The following is a 20,081-nucleotide window of genomic DNA, read 5'->3' as shown; positions in this document are numbered from 1 at the left end:
CAATTATTTATGTGTTAGAATATAGCTTTATTTATTAACTCCTATTTTCATTAAGAGTCAGGACAGCTAATCATAAACATCTGGAATGGGTGAATATTCCACACTTCACATCAAAAACCATCTGCTGTTTGCAAGCATTGCAAATAATTAAAAAAGAACACCCTCCTTAATTACAAGCTACACAGTCCCCAGCTAGAATGTATGTATGTTCTGAATACTCATGACAAGGCTCCATGGGACAACTCCATGGCACTAAGCAATGAACCCAATGATCTCCATCTGTAAACGGAAAAGGAAGAGTAGACCTTCAATCATTATGCATTTTAGGGGGTTCTCTGACATAAATTGTCTGCCTTGTTCAAGAGGGGAGTTTGTTGTATATAGCAACTAGGTAAATTTATTTCTTTTAAAAAACCGAATATTGATGCATTAACTCAATTTAAAATTACTAACTTTTTTACTATTTGTATAATTGAAATGCTATCAATCAAGTAAAGTGTTATTGAAACTTATAAAATATACCAAGATGAACTTGCATCTTATAATACAAAGTGTGGCGGGTTACAGACCGCCAAAAAATACGTATTCCATACGTATTAGGGTTAGGAAGGGGCGGTGCTTCCGCACCCCCTTAACCCTAGTACGTATGGAATACGTACAAAATGGCAGCGCCCTGTTCATACGGGCGCCGCCATCTTTACGTCTTGGACGCATAGCGTCCAGACGTGTTGCGGCACCTATGATGTTGTGAATGCGCCAGCGGCGCCTCGCGACATCATAGAGGTGCCGCAAGAAGGAGCTCCATTTTGGAGCTCCTTTTTTGCTCCGCGTGGGAGCCGCGTGGTGTGGCTGCTACGGCTCCCTCACAGAGCAAGCGGCGGTGGCAGCAGACCGCCGCAAAGCGGCAGTCTGTAACCCGCCTGTGTAAGTAAGTAAATAGGACCATATTTTATGTTCTTCCTTCAACATCTGCCCTATTCCTAGCAGCTCTCCCACACTGCAGAAATAATTCAGTTTAATTGTCAGGGTGGATCCATCCTGTGGAATTGTGGGATTTGTAGTTTAGTGAGGTACTCTGCCTGGTCTGTCAGAGAGCTCTATTGCCTCACCAAACTACAAATCTCAGGATTCAGTAGGATAGCATCATGGTTATCATTGTTGTTGTTGTTATATTTATTTCTAACAGTCCTGAAACTGGGACTCAGGGTGGCTTACCACATTAAAAAACAGTACAATTAAAACCAGACAAAAATAGTATATTAAAACAGAATTAAATTACTGAATTGATTTAAAAAATTACGTGTTAAAATATCAAATAGTTTTTTAAAAATAGTGTTGAATTTCTTTATTTCTGCAGTGTGGTTACACCCCATGATAAATGCAAGAAGAAGAAGAAGAAGAAGAAGAAGAAGAAGAAGAAGAAGAAGAAGAAGAGCAAACCAAACCAAACTAAACCAAACAATCAATGGTCATTTAAGAATGAAAGGCATAGAGTTGGAGATGCTGGGAGAGCTTCAAGGTGTGAGCTTGGAGGTGGGAAGGAGGGACAAACGAAACTGCTGGTGATATATCAAGAGAATAATGTTTTTCATCTCCATCTAGGAATGGACCTTTATGAATATGATTTCATTCAGTTTCTCCCTCAAATTCTCTTTTGCATTTGGTCAGTATCACAGTAGAAATGCCTTTTTAAAATCTCAAGCTCTCTCACAGGACCGAAGCAGACAGCCCAGAAGGAGTGATCCTTGGTCATTTTCACTGTGATTGTTGCAGGACTGTGGTGCCCAGATGGCCCACTCCTGAAGTGGGCTGTGGCAGCAGTCCTAAACAGGTAGCTGACAGAAGCAGATTAAATCTGCTCCTTTTACCAGTATCTTTGGGCCACCTTAGGTGGCCTTTGCGTAGCTTCCAGCCCCTTCAGGGGAATGCGTCATCTAAATGCCATGTCCCCGAAGCTACCAGAAAATGCTCTATTTGGCCCATCTGTTTTAGGCCACAGAAATGTGTGCATATTTGTGTGTGATTTTTTTTCAAAATATACCAATCTGTGTGTCTCCCCAGAACCCAGCAAATGTACATAGCTTTGTGTGTATTTCCCTGATTATTATTATTATTATTATTATTATTATTATTTGGTATGTACACATTTTGGATCGCACCCAATCTCACTCGCACCTAGTCCTCTCATGGGTAATCACAACTTCAGAAATAATCACAAATTCTATAAGAATACACAGTGAGTTCTGCAGAAGAGGATGCTGGGCAACCTTGTATCACAATGGGAACCCAGCAAATTTTTCAGTCACAAGTATTTCTACATGTTACAGTTTGGTTGACAATGGCAAAGTATGTAAGAAGATATTTTGATATTAATTTTCCCTGTCCTGGTTAATGAATTTTTGAACATTACTGAACATGAGGCTGTAAAAGCCATAGAGGGTTTGAAAAATATAGTTGAGATGGAAATCATTTTCAAAATTAGTTGAGAAAGGGCTGAGAAATATGTTTCTCAAGAGTCTGGAAACTGGTGAGAAGAATCTTGGACTAATGAGAATCTTCAGAGGTCAAGACTTAGCACAAAATTCACACATGACTTTTTTTTGGCATAGAAAACATTTTGTTTTGCATAGAATATATTCAAGAAATAATATTTCTGTGCATGAAATGTTCATACAAAACTTGCAAAATTTGTACAAAACAACATCTAGACCAACTGAAAACTATTCCATTTAAAAAAAATCACAGTGGGAAAGAACGTGCTAAATCACTCACTGCTTCATTCAGGAATGAAATTAGTTTACCTCTCTAAGATCCAAAATACACTCCAGATATAATCCATTTTGAGACCACTTTAACTGCCTTGGCTCAGTGGCAGGGAATTTTGGGAATTGTAGTTTAGTAGGTGGCTGTTTTTACAGGCCTTAATACTCCTTCTCAAACACTGCTCTTTTTCTGACCAAAGGGGGGGGGGGAGTAGAAGGGTGAAGAGGCAGTTTACTTATTAAACAGAATTTCAGATTCCTCCCCAAGCTTTTCCTCCAATTTATAAAATCAGAAATCACTATTTTTTTTTTAAAAAAAAAATCAGAATATACTTTTTGCAGCTACTGATTTATTCCCTCATTTTGTCATTGCCAAGGGCAATTCTGAGAATAGAAAATTGGTCCTAGGAACTGCCAAAGTTATCCACCATGCTATATGGGGATGGATTACACAATTGAGTGCTTGGGCATTGGGGGAGCAAACATAAAGGGAGCTTGCCTTCCTTTTCTGCTTGATGGACTTTCCAGAGACATAACTGTAAACCAGACATTTAACTAGATTGATTTTTGGTCTAATTCAACAGAGGTCTCCCTGTGCTCTGTGTTGGGCTATTAACAATTGCCAGCCAGTTCTTTATGCCACATTAACCAAATGATAAACATGCCCATATTACCCAAACTTCAAAGCATCTCAAGTGGCTTCTGTGCTCAAAAGCCATTTTCTTTCTTTGACATGTAAACCTTGGAGAAATGACTGAAGCTAGGCATGTTCCATGTATTTGGCTTGACTTTAGAGAAATAAGCATCCACTAATGGTACTCATTAGACTTGTATTGTTAGAAAAAAAGCAAAACTGCATGATGCTATGGTTCACTGAACATGTCTTTGTCTAGTGATTTTGTCAGTTCGAATCTTTGAAATTGCCGACTGAATCTGGAGTTATTATAATGGATATTCCTCTTTCTTCATTTCCTTGTTATGTACTCAGAAGTGTAGTAGATTCCAGGCTAGATGCACTAAGGAAAAGCTATAAATGCTCATGGCATTTAAAAGCATTCCTCGGTTGTGATTCTGCATAAAAATACCTAGCACTTTTGCACAAAAGCCAAAAGAAGGAAATCTGGAGGAGCTGCAAAATATCCGTATAGTGATGTGCCTTGTCTTTTCAATGGGTCCTGTGTAGGACAGAATTCTAGTATTCTGCTTTTGTTTTTGCTTTTGTTTTTAAAACACACACACAGATAATTTATGGGATTGTCTCTTAGAATATATCTACGTCAAAGCAATTTTGTAATCTTTAGCCTGGCTGGTGTTCTCTGAGGTCAGAAAGACCTCTACTCACTAAGTGGAACATTGGTTTTCATTTTTAAAATAAAATCATTTCTTCTTTGTTGCAAATAAATACCCTTCCCTAACATATGTAGTACTGGGGTAGAGCTGACCCTTCCTATCTTACAAGAAAATCTTCCACATAATGGTACACATTAATCTATTCTTTGTAAAAATCCATGAAAAGGAGGACAGATGGATAAGCTTCTAAAATAAGCCCTTAAGCTCTTTCTTAGGTTGTTGTTGTTATTTATTCAAGTAACAACTTGAAGATGAAAGGAAGCTTTATTCCCTTGTCTTATAATACTAGAATCCAGGGTCATCTCCTGGAGCTCAATGGTGGGAGACTCAAGACAAGTAAACACTTCTTTGCCTGGTTATTGGAAAATGTAAAATGCAGGGCTCAGTTGTACCCAGGTCTTGGGGAGTGGCTTCTCATATGGGAATGATTGTGTATTGTGTGAATCGAAATTTGGACTTGATGAGCTTTGGTCTGATCTTCTTATGTTCTTATGTTCTTAATAGTTACAATAATTAAGTCATAGTATTTTCTTCAATTACATTTGCATGCTATTTCTTTTAAACCCTGCTGTTCTCAAAGCAGTATGCTACTCATCTGTCAGACTAAACAGGGAAACACCAAGCTAACCTACATCTTGATGAATAGTACCACAATGCCAACTAATTTTGGCACAGACTCAACATTGCATCAGTAAAGATACTAAAATGGTTTGTACCTTAACTATGCAGTAGCTGTGCTTTTGAGCAGCAGATGGCATCACTGAAAACTTCAAGCAGCTAGATTGCTTAGCAACATTACCAAATAAATAATAATTTCTTTTATAAAATATATTCTACGTTTTTTAAAAGTTCTATAACCTCTGGTCTTTCATGGTTTGGCAGGTCTATCAGATTATAGTATGTACATTTAGCAACAGCATGTACATTTCTATATTGCTTAATACTGAACTCAGCACTCTCTAAGCAGTTTATAATCTGTAAACTAATTGCACCCAATAAGCTGGGTACTCATTTTACTGACCTACGAAAGGATGAACGACTGAGGCAACTTTGGAGCTCCTGGGATCAAAATCACAACACTGTGGCTGCAGTACTGGCATTTAACCACTGTGCCATCAGGGCTCCTGTAATAGAAATATCCATTAACATAACTGCACTTGGATTCATGGCTAGCCCAAGAGACCTTTCTGTATAAGAACAAGATTATTTTTCTTCTCAGTCTATGTTCAAAAAGGCAGATGGATTGGCAGTTGAACCATATACAACCATCAGGGCTGAAGGCAACATGCAAGGAGTTCTTTCACACTTCACAGTTATAGCACTATAAGGATGGGTTATGTGAAATTAATAGAAAAAGTTTATCGGGGATAATATGGTGGCAATATTTGAGTTGTTTGTTTGTTTGTTTATTGAGTTTATATCGCACCTTTTTCTCAAGATAGGATTCAAGGCAGCTTACAATAATTAGAAAAGATCAAAGTTAAACATAAATTACAAAAAAGCAATTAAACAACAGCATGATTGAGAACATGATTAAATAGAGTTAAAACACTAAACATATTTAAAACAAAATTTGCAATAAATATTTAAAAATACAGCACATCATTTTACACACACACACACACAAAATTCAAAAAGCCTGCCTGAATAATAACATATTCACCTGCTGGCAGAAAGAAAGTAGCGAGGGGACTAACTGGACCTCTCATGGAAGGGAGTTCTACAGTCTGGGAACAACCACAGTGAAAGCTTTTTTCTGAGTCCTCACCAGCCAAGTAGTGGGCCCAAGAGAAGCCATCCCTTGCAAATCTTAAAGCTGGTACTTGTATAAGGAAATACAGTCTTTCAGATAGTCCAGAGCCAAGTCATGCAGGGCTTTAAAGGTCAAAACTAACATGGAAACAGATTGTCAGGAGTCCCATGCATGCTGTGATTGGTGTTGTTCTTTTGTGACCAGAATATGTTCCATTACATAATGAGAAAGCAGGCTTTTCAGGGCAGGAAGAGAAATGTCCAGAATTTCAGGAAAAAGGGATCCCTGGCTCTCCATGTTCTTTTCAACCTACATACATAGATGCAATTCAACAATAATGATAATAGGTAGGAAAGCAGCAGGAAATACAAAAGCATGATGTTTTGTAGTAAAAAAACAAAAAACAAAACACTACTTCAGGCAAAGGAAGAGCTAAAATCTATTTTGATCTTATTATGGTTTGACAGAACTCTGCATCACTGCATTATAAAAAGACAGACTAATTATGTTAAAGCAATTACACTTTTTTGACTGCTGTAAAACTAATTATCAAGCTGGTTTTAATGAAATATTCTGCAACAAAGCCAATACATTTTCCATTGTCTGGATTGCAAGCCAAATAATCTTTTATGCTCTTGTTGTTAATTCTTAATCACACCATTCATTTAAGCTGCATATGGAAAGTGAAGGTGTTGCCTACATTTTTTCTAATAGATGGTATAGTTTTGTAGTTGTTGAGCTTCAAAAGTGAGCTGAACGTTAGCTGCATACAATAGCTGCCAAAATGGCACAATTCTGCTGCTTAATAATTTTGTCAAAAGTTATTATCAGGACTGTCTGTATGAGCAAAAAGAAGCAGTTTTTCCTCGTGTTGAACCCTACCTGTTTAAATTATTGATGTGGCCAAACTAGGAGGAAACTGGAACAAAACTCCAGGGTTAAATAACAGAACAAAATAACCTGTGGTTTGCACCAGATCAAACCAGAAAGTGTGAACTATCATACCGGCATATGGACTGCACAAAAGTGCAAAGATGGGAGAAGGGGCTGGTGAGCCTCTGGTGCCATTGCTGCCTATAGGCTTTTTTGTCCCCTGCCTGTGAATCAATCACATATGCACATGACTGTACCTTTAACCCACTGCACACCCCTTGAAACAAAACAATGACAAAAATGGCAGATTGCCATTAATGGATTTAAGCAGAACTTTATAACACTGGCTGGTCCAACAGGGGGTCATGGGGGAAGGGAGAAAAGGGTGTATGCATGGGGAGGGGAGTCTTCAGGATTGTGCTGTGGCAATGTGTCACTGGTAGCACTGATATGCCATATGGACAGTTGATCACTTGTACAATAATCAACCAGTCACATGACTGATTGAACAGGATGAAGAATGGGCTGGCAGCTGGGTGGGATGAGGGATATGATTGGTTGCTTCTGGCAGCACATCCATGTACATGTGCACATGTGTTTGGAGTGGAAGGGGAAAAAATAATGGTGCAGCACAACATGTACCTGTAAATGGCCTGTTTTGATCTGTCTGCCCTTGCAGAAGAAGGAGGGCAGTGTGCACTGCCCATGGGTGTTCAGCCCATTGTGGGAGCCAGTACTGTGTCAGTGCTTCTCCCTGTGAATTGGAAAACCCTGGAGGTAAGCCAAGTTTTCTCCTCAATTTGCTCAGTGTCATAATCTGCTGTTTCATGGATGCTGTTAATTCTGGTGAAGTGCAACACATGTTCAATGGTTCTCCTCAACACTTGTGAACTTATACTTGGGATATAAACATATATATATAAAGTTGGTTACTGGTGGATCTGGAGTTAATTTTAATTTTCAGGAGATGCTGCAGACCAAAACATACCAACATGATTCAATATTACCAAAATATGGCAACACACATTTGGTTTTTAAATCCACATTTGAGGCTTCCATTGTGCTTCCAAGAGTGTAATTCTCATTTAAAATGACGTTCATTCTCCTTTCATGCCTTCTTTTGACCTGGAAATCTAAGAAGGTAACTATTGAAGGTATGGAAGAGTAACCACTGTTCCCTAATTAATGCAATGGTGGAGGCTGCAAAATAGAGTGGGAAGCACATGCAGGCTGTAAGTCATATATTTCCCACCCTGATCAAATCAATAAACAAAAGCCAGCTGATTTTTAATGATACTCTTAGGTACTATCATTGCAACAGAAGAAATAAAAAGCTATGGCAGGACCAGCCAGATGGCATTATCTCAATAATCACTCATTTTATTTAAGAATTGGTTTATCAACATTCAAACCACCTAGCAAGTATAACGTTACCACCCTGTCATTACCAGAAGGCATCGTAAGTCTGTCACTGTCATTTTGTATGCTCATTCAAATATGTTGCTCCATGTTTTTCTTCTTGTCTTTTTGGTTCTAGGCTGCATCAAGAAGTGTATAGTGCCTAGATCAAGAAAAATAATAGTACCACTCTCTTCAGCTTGTGTCAGCTTCACCCAGAATAATGTGTCTAGTCCTGAACACCACAGTTGTAGGATATAACAACCTTTAACAACCTTTAATTTATCCAGAGGAGGGCAACAAATATGGTTAAAGGTCTGAAAGCCAGTCCCAAGGCAGAATGGCTTAGACAGCTGGGCAGGTTTACATTAAAGAAGAGAAGACTAATAGTAGTTATGATAGCCATAGTTAAATATTTGAAGGGATATTACATAGAATATAGAGCAAGATTTGTTTTTGTTTTTGTTTTGTTTTGATTTTTTTGCTTCTCCACTAACTAGGAAATGAACCAATGGATTCAAATTACAAGGGGAAAAATTCTATGTAAACATGAGAAAGAACTTTATGATGGTAGGAACTGTTTGACAGTGGGATAGTCTGACTCAAAGGGTGGTGGACTCCCTTAGAGATCTTTAAACAGATATTGTATAGTCATCTTTCCAGAGTGTCTTAGTTGTATATTCCTGTATCACAAGCCCTTCAGACTCTAAGATTTTATGATTCTTGAACCTGAGCACCTTAACATCTCTTTCCCTGGTCAAAGATGGAAGCATAACAAGTAGATTTTCCCTTCATCCTACCCAGGAGGGAGATTCTTCTGTCTTGAGAGGCAGGAATGGAAGACCAAGTACAGACATCCACAAAACAGACACAGCATTCAGGAACACCTAGGGGCAAAGAAGCATGCAAACAAAGATACAGTGCTGGAAACCTTTTAAACACACCTCACAGGAGGTATTCTTTACTACATACAATGTATAACTCAGAGAAAGGTCTGGTATACATTCAGGTCAGAGAACAACAACAACAACAACAAAAACCCTCAAAATCAAAATGTTGAAGCCCTTTGATATCATTGAGCTCAAGGTGTATTTTATTGGTTTGCTCAGAAACTCAATATTGAAGATAGGCTAATAATTAGCCAACACAGTTATAAAACAGAATGTTCAAGTTGTGGCCTTCCAGATGTACTAGGCTGAGTTCCTTTTTCTCCTAAACGCTCTCTCCCAGATGTTCCAGAGGGACCAGCAATCCCCCAGAGCAGACATGCAAGGGGTCCAAAGGGATACAGAGGATAGAGAAAATGACAAAAATAATATCTAGTCCAATACACCAGTAAAAATCTCCCTTTGGATCAGAAGTTTTTCTTACATGGAAGGACCAGTTCCTTTGTTAGGAGGCAAAGTCTGAATCTAATCAATAAGATCTCTACTACAGGATGAGATTTTTAATTACAGTTGGCCCTCTGTTTTCAGGGGGGATCCATTCTGGACCCCCCCCCCCCAGTAGAGATGGAGTTTCACATATATTAAAGCCCCATTGGCTTAAATATAGGCATGAGGCTACGGGTGTGTGCATGCGCACTCCTCGGAGACGCAACCCATTATTTCTCCCTACGTCCATCCCTCGCCCATAAGTGAGGGATGTGGTTTCCAAAACCACAAGAACGGAGGAGGACATTAAACTGTTATCATTAAACAGTGTAAACAAAATATGAATTTCACAATGTAAAAATTTCAATTTTTTTTCATTTCTGGTGCTTTTGACCTTTGACATTTATGGATGCAAACAGATGTGAGGTGACAATACAACATTGATGCCACAATGAAAAGCTGTGCTTGAATTTTGGCCTTCATGGCAATTTTTAAGAACTAGGCATGACCCTAAGATTGTAACTTCTCTTGCTAATTCGTTTCCTTGCTTTCACTTTCCTGCTTTGTAGGATTTGCAGAGGCTAAAACAAACCACTTTGACCTTTGCTATCTATCCAGGTTGTTGGTCATGGGAAAGGTTAGATTATTTTCTGGATGCAGGAAAAATAAAGTGTAAGGGAAAAGGAAAAGCCACCTAATAAGATTAATTAAAAATCATTCTGATATGGGAAGAAATTGAATGTTAGGCCTACAGGAAACTTTCATGGCTTTCTGATTTAAACCAACCATTGGAGACAGAGAGAGAGAAGTATAGTCTGTGCATAAACTGAAGAGAAAGACTCCATTGGGAGAACAAGATAAGGAGTGCTTTTTGTGTTTATTGAGATTACCTCTGTTTTCTCTTATAGTTTATACAGTCATATAAACACTCTTTTTTCTCCCTATGTGAAGCAAAGAACACAGAGAGCAAGCACAGAAGGATGGGAAAAGACGGAGCAATCCTAATTTTGAACTTGCAAACCTCTGCATAACAAAGCAGTAGCTACAGTAGTTTGCACAGAAATTACTCTTACAACTTGCCCCCAAAATATTGCAAATGAGAAAAATCTCTTCCAGATCAACGAGAAAAAAAATGTCACTAAGAAAAATATTTAGAATTTCTTATTCTTTTGCATGAGAACAAGACAAGTGAAGATTTATATCCCTAACTACTTTTCAGGCTGGTCACATGATTGAGCACTACGTTTTGTTTATATGTTTTTAAAGATTTTTTTAAAAAAAAGTTAAGATAAATTGACCACATATATTTAACAAAGATTTAAAATTAATTGAAAATAATTTTTAAAATAATTCTTCATTAAGTATGATTAAATTGATTGTTACATATCCATTATTATGTTCATATTTCTATGTACATAAGCTGACTTTGGGTAATATGTTATTGAATATATAGAGATATGGAATGATTGATTATTGATATTAAACTAGAAGAAATTAAATTGAGTATGATATTTACAGTGCTATTGACTATCTCATAGAGAAGTGGTGGGAATCATGTGGCCCTCCAGATGTTATGAGACTACAGTTCCCAACAGCCTTAACCATAACAGCACAGAGTGAGGAATGCTTGGGTTTGTGGGACAACTTTATGTGGCTTGTTTCTTCCCTTCAGCCTGCTCTCTGTATGCTTTTACTGCTCAATTCATCCCAATAACACTGATAAGCAGTTTAGAAAAAACATGTTGACCTCCAAAATTTACCTCCAAAAGCATATGCCTCCAAAATTTTGATGACAAAATCCACTGTCCCCCTTCCTACTTTCAAAGTCAGACACATAGTGGATTGTCTAAAGCTTCCAATGACAATGAAGCTATTGTTATCTGAATTACAAAGAACCAGCACCTTTGAAGGTGTGAACACTAAACATTTGTATGCATCTGTAGGCTTATTTATGGTTGTAAAAATTATTCAGTGAAAAACCGTTAGTGAGAAATACCTTTGATGGTGTTTTAGGTAATTAGATTTTTCAAAAGTTAAAATCCATTTGTCATATCATATTACAACCTATACACTCACTTTAAATACTATATTTTACATACCCCCCTGCATATTGCTTCACTATAACTTTCCCTTGAGCTCTTCATATCAGTTGTTATTATTATTATTATTATTATTATTATTATTATTATTAACCTTTATTTATAAAGCGCTGTAAATTTACATAGCGCTGTACATACAATCTTTTTAATTAGACAGTTCCCTGCCCTCAGGCTTACAATCTAAAAAGACATGACACAAAAGGAGAAGGGAATGGTGGATGGGAAGGGGATGAGGGCCAGCAGTTCTTCTCCACCTCCGAGGCCTGGATCAGGGGAGAGGGACTGGAGGGAGGGCTTGGCTTCTTAATGGATGGTTAATCTTCTTCCAGGGAGGCCTGTTGGAGCTAGCCTGCCTCTCTAGTAGGATAATACATATAAAATACATAGCAGTACAGGAAATGATTCAATAAAACAGGCAACAAAAGAACATCAAATAGCAAGTGACAATTATGCAATGCCTGGGAACACTTCTCTGAACAGGATGGTCTTCAACTCCGTTTTGAAGCTGGTTACATCATTTCACCTTACCATGTTTCTAGGCTATAAAGAAGTAGTTCTAAACCTTGAGTTTCCAGGTACACTCACATGTTAAGACCCCAACAGCACGACCAATGATCAGGAGTTCTGGGTGTTACAACACTGGGAGATGCAACATTGAGAACAACTAATATAAAGAATTTCTGTTTTTCAATGTGTAGTTTATTAGGGTCTCTTCAATAAGAATATCAGTAACTGCACATAAACATCTGTTAGAAGCAAAATATCTCTATTCTCAATCCTTTTATGTAGTGTCTGTACAATACTATTGTGCATTTATGGAGGAAATGTTGGAAGACAGTGTTCATGTTTTATGTGTTCAGGGGCAATGCTGGTAATTCATACTTTAGATTCTTGCACAGAAGGCCAAAGCTCTATTTATCAAGTTGTTGGGGAAGTTTTTGTAATGCTGCATGAGGATTTTGAACGAAGAGTGCAATTTCATCCACAAAAAGATGTATGATAGTCACAGTGAGCTGTTGTTTTGATCATAAACTTCAGAATAAAAAACAGTACTCATTGACATAGTGAGCAAACGTTTTGATTTGCTTTGTTTTTTTAATTCTATACCATGAAGCTTTAGTGCACTGTAATTAAAGTGGGGGGGGGGGGGGGGGAACATAGACTACCCAACAAGAAAAACCTTCCCCTGTACTCAAGAGTGGAGAATGTCTTTTTGCCTGAGGGTCAGATTCAATCTTACAAATGTTCTCAAGGTACAATTCCAGTTTGGGGGCAGGTGTGATGCAAAGGCCAAAGAATGGCATCAAAATGCAAGCAGATAGGCTTTAGGAAAGACATTTCCATCTTTTGAAATGGAAAAGAAATCCCTGTGTACATAAGTTAGGAAACCATGAATAATGTTAAAATGGGAAATCACAGAGGACTGGACTAAGATCTCCAGAAGACCAGATTTACCTCCAGCATTGAGGTTCCCTCCCCTCTCCTATAACAGCTACTTATAGGCCATTGGAGGCTAGGGGGCCCTGGGGCTCTCTGTGGCCTGCAACTTCACTTTTGCTTTAGAAAGAGCTGAAAAAATAGGATTTTTTTTAAAAAGAAAAAAGCCTCCCAGAATACTTAGCTAAACCAGAATTGCCAGAGGCAATTCAGTAGTTAGAAAATTCTTAAGAGTATTTTTAAAAATCAACCAACCGACCAAATAATAATAATAATAATAATAATAAAGCCCAACCCCCACCCCAACTTTTCCAACCTCTGGGTTTTTATAGGAGCATTTGGTATACTCCTGGACAGGGCTTGACAAAAGGTAAATTGTGATCAAAGGCAGAACTCTGGGTGATTTGCAAAGATATCCAGCTATTTAACAACAGCATCAAAATGTAAATTCTGAAAGTCTGAAATATGCTCTTTGATTCTAGTAGGGTTCCTTGAACCCTTTCTTCCCATTCCTCACATTCTCTAAATGTATTTGTCTTCCCCTCTGACCTGGCTACACATGTCCTCTCCCTCCTTCCCCATCCCTCTCTTTCTCTTTCTTGCCATCTTTCTTTTGCAATCCCCACTTCATTATTTTCCTTCATTTTCCTTCCCCTTCTGTTTCTCCAATATAGTGAAGTCTACCTACAGAGGTTATAAAATGCTTCCAGTATTACCAATGAATTCAAATATTTTTGCTAGCTTTCATGATCTGCTGAGAAAATGGTGGTAGTTTTAATAAACATAAAATAGCACTTGGAAGGGAATATGGGGTTGAAATTTTAGCAGGTTTTTCTTTAACTTCATAAGCTTTTTATCACTCGTGCTTTTCACTTCAGTGATTTAGATGTCATGGGCTTGCAGCAAATTCAGCAGCTGATTTGACAGGGAGATGCAAAAATGTCCTTCACCTATGCCAGAGTGGGTTGGGTTGTAACATAGGTTGTAACATTATTAATACCCCCACCCATTTTATTTGGGCAATGTGACCCCCCCCCCCCGACAAAAATCACGATCACTTTAAATAGAGAGACAAAATTGGCCAAATACAAAGTCTCTTGTGAATCAGTCAAATTAATTTCATTATTCTACTATTTATAGGACGGGCATTATTCCCAAATTATTGTTCTTTATTTGCTAAGTATTCTCCCCAAAATGCCATCCTGAGGAAGACCTGGGTAAGGAGTTACCTGGGTGTGTATTATTTGCCCAATGTTTATTACATTGCAATCATTAACAGTGTGTCTTCCACCACAAATAAATAGGTACTACAATAATAAATTCACCGTGTCAACAAAACACCGCAGGGAGTTTTGTTACCACTGGTTTTATTGATGGTAAAGAGGCTGACATAGTTGTTTGGTAGCAGTAAAATGCAGGAAAAGGTCTCTTGTGTTAATCTCATTTTTAATAACCATAGTATATTTGTTCCTCATGGGAGAGAGGTGCTAAGAAGTCACTATTTTTTATGAGCACTATTTTGGAAGTTGTAGAATTACCTTCAAAGTGTTTGGTATAGCATAAAGCACAGGAGGATTTAATGGGACTTGTACAGGAGAGCTCTGAAGATCCACCTGCTAGGTCTGATCTCTGAAGGATCATTAACAGCTGGCTAGCAGTTTTAGAAATTAGAACTTACGCAGGCTCAATTATTTTGTCTTTGTCTTGGGCAATTAGCATAGAGTGTCACTACCACAGTGCAAGAGTGTTGTGGTTCTGCCTTGGAAAACAGTTGTTCAAGCAAGCCCTGCTAATTTCTTCTTTTATTTACACTTTGCAGTTTTTGCAAAATTATATACCACACAGTATGCCTAGGCTGCAAATAAATGGCAGAGTCAGGCTTCTGTTTTCAAATGTACCACATTCACTATATGTGTTACAGTGTGGCCAACTCTTTTCTCTTTACAGAGAGCCCCTGGTTAAGAATGGGGATAATTATTTTGATAAGAATTTGCCAAAAATTCATAAATTTCTTCATAGCAGGGATAGAAAGAACTTAATCGTTATTTTTTTGAAGGAATATTGCAAAACCAGCACAAAGTGGAGTACCCCAGTATTGTGGCATCCAGTTATGGAATTCCATCTCCTTAGAGGAACAATTACCATGATTGAGTTTGTCCAAATATACACTTGTGGATAGTTATATGTTGTTTTATTTTTTCCCCACTGTTCTCTTTAAAATATAAAATGTTTAATATGCTGTCATTATGTTTTTATAAAAAGTACTGCATTGTTTTAAATTGTTTCAAACAGTATGTCGCCCCACAGTCCTTGGATATAGGGTATGATATAAACATTTTAATAAGTAAATAAATGAATTAAACTGATAGACAAATCTATCTCATATTTTACTCTTAAAAAGTTGGACTGGAAACCAACAATATTCAGCTATAGTTTTTAATGGGTTTTTCTGGCTATGTGGCCATGTTCTAGAAGAGTTTATTCCTGATGTTTCGCTGGCTTCTGTGGCTGGCATCTTCACAGAAGATTAGTTTACTTCTCTGAAGATGCCAGCCACAGATGCTGGTGAAACATCAGGAATAAACTCTTCTAGAACATAATAATAATAATAATAATAATGATAAATTTTATTTATATACCACCTTTCCAAAGATCAAGGCGGTTTACAAAATTTCTACAGCAAATCCATAAAATACAATAAAATACAATGCAAGAATACAATAATAAAACCAATACACATATAAAATACAATATAACTCTAATGCAATACAATACAATATAAATCATTCCCTCCTCTCTCCCCCCCTTTACATTTATAACAGGATATCTAACTATAACAAATATAAGATATAAACCAACTCGTAAAGTGATGTGTGGTAGGGATGCTTCCAGTTCCAAACCTGTGTGTATGCACTTCTCTTCATTAACACAATTGCTCTAAAGATGGGGGTTGTATGATGAATCCTTAGTAAAAAGGTGTTCTTCTCTATCTCAGTTGCTGAGGAGGACAAAATGGAAAATACAACTGAGCTAGTTTCATGGTGGCAGACTTTCCCGTGGCAACTTACATGGTCACTGAGTATAGGGCCAGGTTTAAAGTGGCCTGGGACCAGATGACTGCAGTGTCTCCCTCTCTATAACGTCCCTTCTTTCCTTCCTCCTAGCAACAAGTCCAGTGTTCTTTCCCAGCGCTGGCACAGGTGTTCCATCTCTCCCTGGTGCGGCAGACTTCAGGCGCTGGCGTTGGGGGGCCTCGGGTGCTGGCACTGGTCTTCTGGGCCATTTGGGGATGCAGCTAGCAAGCTGGATTTAAAGGAGCCACTCTCACCTAGCCCCTCTCCCTCCTCAGCCACCTCAGCTGCTCTGGTGCTGGTGCTGGCACTGGTCTTCTGGACCATTTGGGGATGCAGCTAGCAAGCTGGATTTAAAGGAGCCGCTCTCACCTGGCCCCTCTCCCTCCTTAGTCACCTCAGCTGCTCTGGTGCTGGCACTGGTCTTCTGGGCCATTTGGGGATGCAGCTAGCAAGCTGGATTTAAAGGAGCTGCTCTCACCTAGCCCCTCTCCCTCCTCAGTCACCTCAGCTGCTCTGGTCTTCTGGGCCACATAACCCGAAAAACCCACAAAATACTATGGATGGCGGCCATGAAAGCCTTCAACTTCACAATATTCAGCTATGTTACTGTTAATTAGGGTTGTTACATGTTTTTGCTGAAAAGCTCTGTGTTATTAATGTGGCAGGTAGGAACAGTGATATGCTAGGAATAGTTATGCCTGTTGAATTGTTCTTGTGCAAATGGGGGAGAATTTTATTTCAGTTTGCTTTTAAAAATGAACATATTTAGAAGAGAATTGGGGCCTTTTCACAGTGAACATCTAGAGTGCTATATACCACTTTAGCTTCCCTGGCTGCATCCTGTGGAATCTTGGGGTCTGTAGTTTGAGAAGGCACTAGAATGCTCCGGCAGAGAATTTTAAATGCTCTGCCTTAAACCACAAATCCCAGCATGCCATAGGATGGAACCATGATACTTATCTTGCATGATTCTCAGTGTACTTCAGAATTGCATTAAATAGCCTTATACCAGATCTTCAAAAGGCTGCTTCAAAGGGAAGACAGTTCACCAAATTCTCTAGCCAACATGGCCACTGGGGTGCTATAGTTTCCAAAGCAACATTTCAGCACTCTGTTTATACCACTGTGGACTATTTCCCATGTAGCTTAGTGTTTTCTGTTTTGCCAATCTTCTCTTCCTCAGAGTCTAAGGAAAAGATAATATCTGCTGTTTGATCCTTTTTACTAGAGATGTTGGCTATCAAATCAGTGACCTGCATTCGAATCATGTTCTCATTCCTGCTTTACTTTCAGCAGGAAGATCCCCATATGTGCTGTCAAAAGAGAAAGAAGTAAAAAGAACACTCAAAGAGCTGGGAAATACACAGATGAGTTGATCTCTTATGGCAGCTATACAGATTTCCTCAAAAATAAAAAGCCTGAATTGTCTAAGCAGACACAGTGAATCAATAGAATTAACAGAAGTGTTGGCTTACTGAGTAACCACTGATTCAGTGGTCTACTCTAGTTGTGACCTCCAATAGAATTTGGGCAAAAACTTCAATGGGTTGCTTTATTTTCACTGCACCTTTTCAATAATACATAATATTTAATTTTATCCTACAGCCATAATGTCTGAAATGTCAGGCATGATGGTGACATCACCTTATGGGAGGTTACAAGAGTTTTTATTTATTAAATTTGTCACTTGCCCTATACTATAAACCTCAGGGCAGTTTACAGTGTGTAAGGAGCAGACATTTCAATTAAATGTTAAGACAGTTAAAACAAACTTTAGCTATAAGATATGGTTGTCAGAAGCCATAATTTGTATAAAGACACAGAACAATTAAGTGGCAGTGAAGGCCTGTGTGAAAATAACTTATTTCTGAAACTTAATAAATTAAGGCAGACATCTTTCACAGATGATTCTTGGACACTTGTTTTTGCCATTGATCAGTCTTCTCAATGTGTTTACTCCATAATCAGATGACACTTTAATATTGCTGATTTAACTTGACTTTTTGAAGGCTAACAAATACCCTTCCTAAATTCATCAGTCTACTTACAGGTGGCAAATCGGTACAGCCTTTCTGCTGATTTTTCATGGCAACTCAGGGGTTACTCAGATGGTGAAAATACTCTCATTGAATCTTTGTCATTGACATGCATTTAGAATGCATCCAAGTAAGCTTGTGGAGGGGGAGGCTACAAAAACAAACAAACCCATTTAAGCCAGGATGATCAATCTTGGTTTTTTTTCCTGAAAGATTCTCATTGCTGGCTGTATGAATAACTGATGCAAATAGACCTGGGATAAACCAGGATAAAACTCTGCATTCCTTGAACATGTTTTGAATACATCTACATTATTGTCTCCAACTTTATTCACTTTGCTGACACATGTGAACAACAGAACTCAAAGAAATGCTTATATGTGTGGTTCTGATTATAGATGCAGTTTTTATTTTTAAAAATAGTGTGAACAGCAAAACCGGAATGCATGAGTGAGATTATTAGCATAGTCATCATAAAAACAACAATGTCTGAATGAATAACCCCCAGAAACAGCCATTTATTTTGCATCCTGTGATGCCTATGGCAGAGAAGGAGAGTATTAGTGGTTGGTGGCTGCCATTGCCCCCCCCCCCCCTCAAGTCCTGGAATGACATACTTACTGGTAATATTGGCAAGTAGAAGCAGCAAGCTATGGGCGGGGGCAGGGGGAGGTCACACTGCAGGTGGAGATCTAAAAAAAATGCTTCCATGTTCTGTTTAGCTATGGAAAAAATATTTGAAAATATTTCAAAAATGGTTGGCAAAAACAGTTTCTTGAGTGCTGGAAAACCATGACATGGAGAAACCTGGATTAAAGAAAATCTTCACAGTGCTTCACTTGCTTTGTGCAAAATTCACATGTGTATGAATTATGTGTGTGTAGAAAATAATATTTTTTTACTATTTTCTAATATTATTATTGAAAGTAATATTTTCTAGTTGCTGTATAGAAAAAGCTAGTTTGTGTATTTAAAAAGAGAATTTTGTGTGGAATGATTACTGACCTACAGAAAACAGCATTTTTAGCACAGACAATAATGTTTTTGCACAGAAATGTTATTTTCCATGCACAAAAAGCTGTTTACTGCAGAAAACAATGCTCCCCACCTTCATACTGAATATAGAAAAGGACAAAGAACACAGCGATCCTGGGACAAAATTTACAAACACACTTGTGTTTCTCTCCACTCTCAGAACTCATGTGTATAATGTCTTCTTTAGTGCTATGGGAGTCACCTCTAAAGAAAGCTGAGTTCCTTGACTTACTTTAGAGGATAAATATGCAAAATTATGAAAGGCCATTCTTCTCAGTCTAGAATATTTAAAATAGTACCTTCACACCCAGCTGATCAAAACGAAATTGCATTCTTTTCTAAAATCCTACATTATAATAGTCCTAACTATTGCAATTGTGTATTTTAGATTTCCTGAGCTTCTAAGTAGAAAAAGTAAGCAGAGGGAGGAAGAGAAATCTTTTTAATTAGATTTCCAGCCAAGGAGGCCAAATCCCTGGGTTCATAGCCCAAATTACTTCTTTTTGTGGACTTAAGCAATGCAAAACAAAGGCAAACTACAAAATGCCATTAACAATATATTTCATTCCATTCCATCTTCCAACTGAATTGGCATTATTCATTAGAACCACCATTTCCCTTGATAGTGTTACATGGGTTTATACTAGATAACACACTGTGATCTGTACCCTTATCTGTGAATTAATTCTTGCATCTACTTCTGTCTTATGGAAGAAAGAAGCAATGCCAAACAAAAGGTAAAATGGGTTGTTTGCTTTCTTAGTATTCAGTCCGAAAATTCATATTTCCTCCTCGTACTACATTCTTAATGTTCTTGATATGAATTTCATATATGTTGCCATCCTGAATTTCTTGAAAAATATTATTTTTGATCTTCCAGTTATTACATTG

Source organism: Sceloporus occidentalis, unplaced genomic scaffold, assembly GCF_023333645.1.
Source record: "Sceloporus occidentalis isolate IW3139 unplaced genomic scaffold, rSceOcc1.0.p SCAF_2, whole genome shotgun sequence".
In the NCBI taxonomy this organism is placed as follows: Eukaryota; Metazoa; Chordata; class Lepidosauria; order Squamata; family Phrynosomatidae; genus Sceloporus; species Sceloporus occidentalis.
This window is presented reverse-complemented; position numbering follows the sequence as displayed.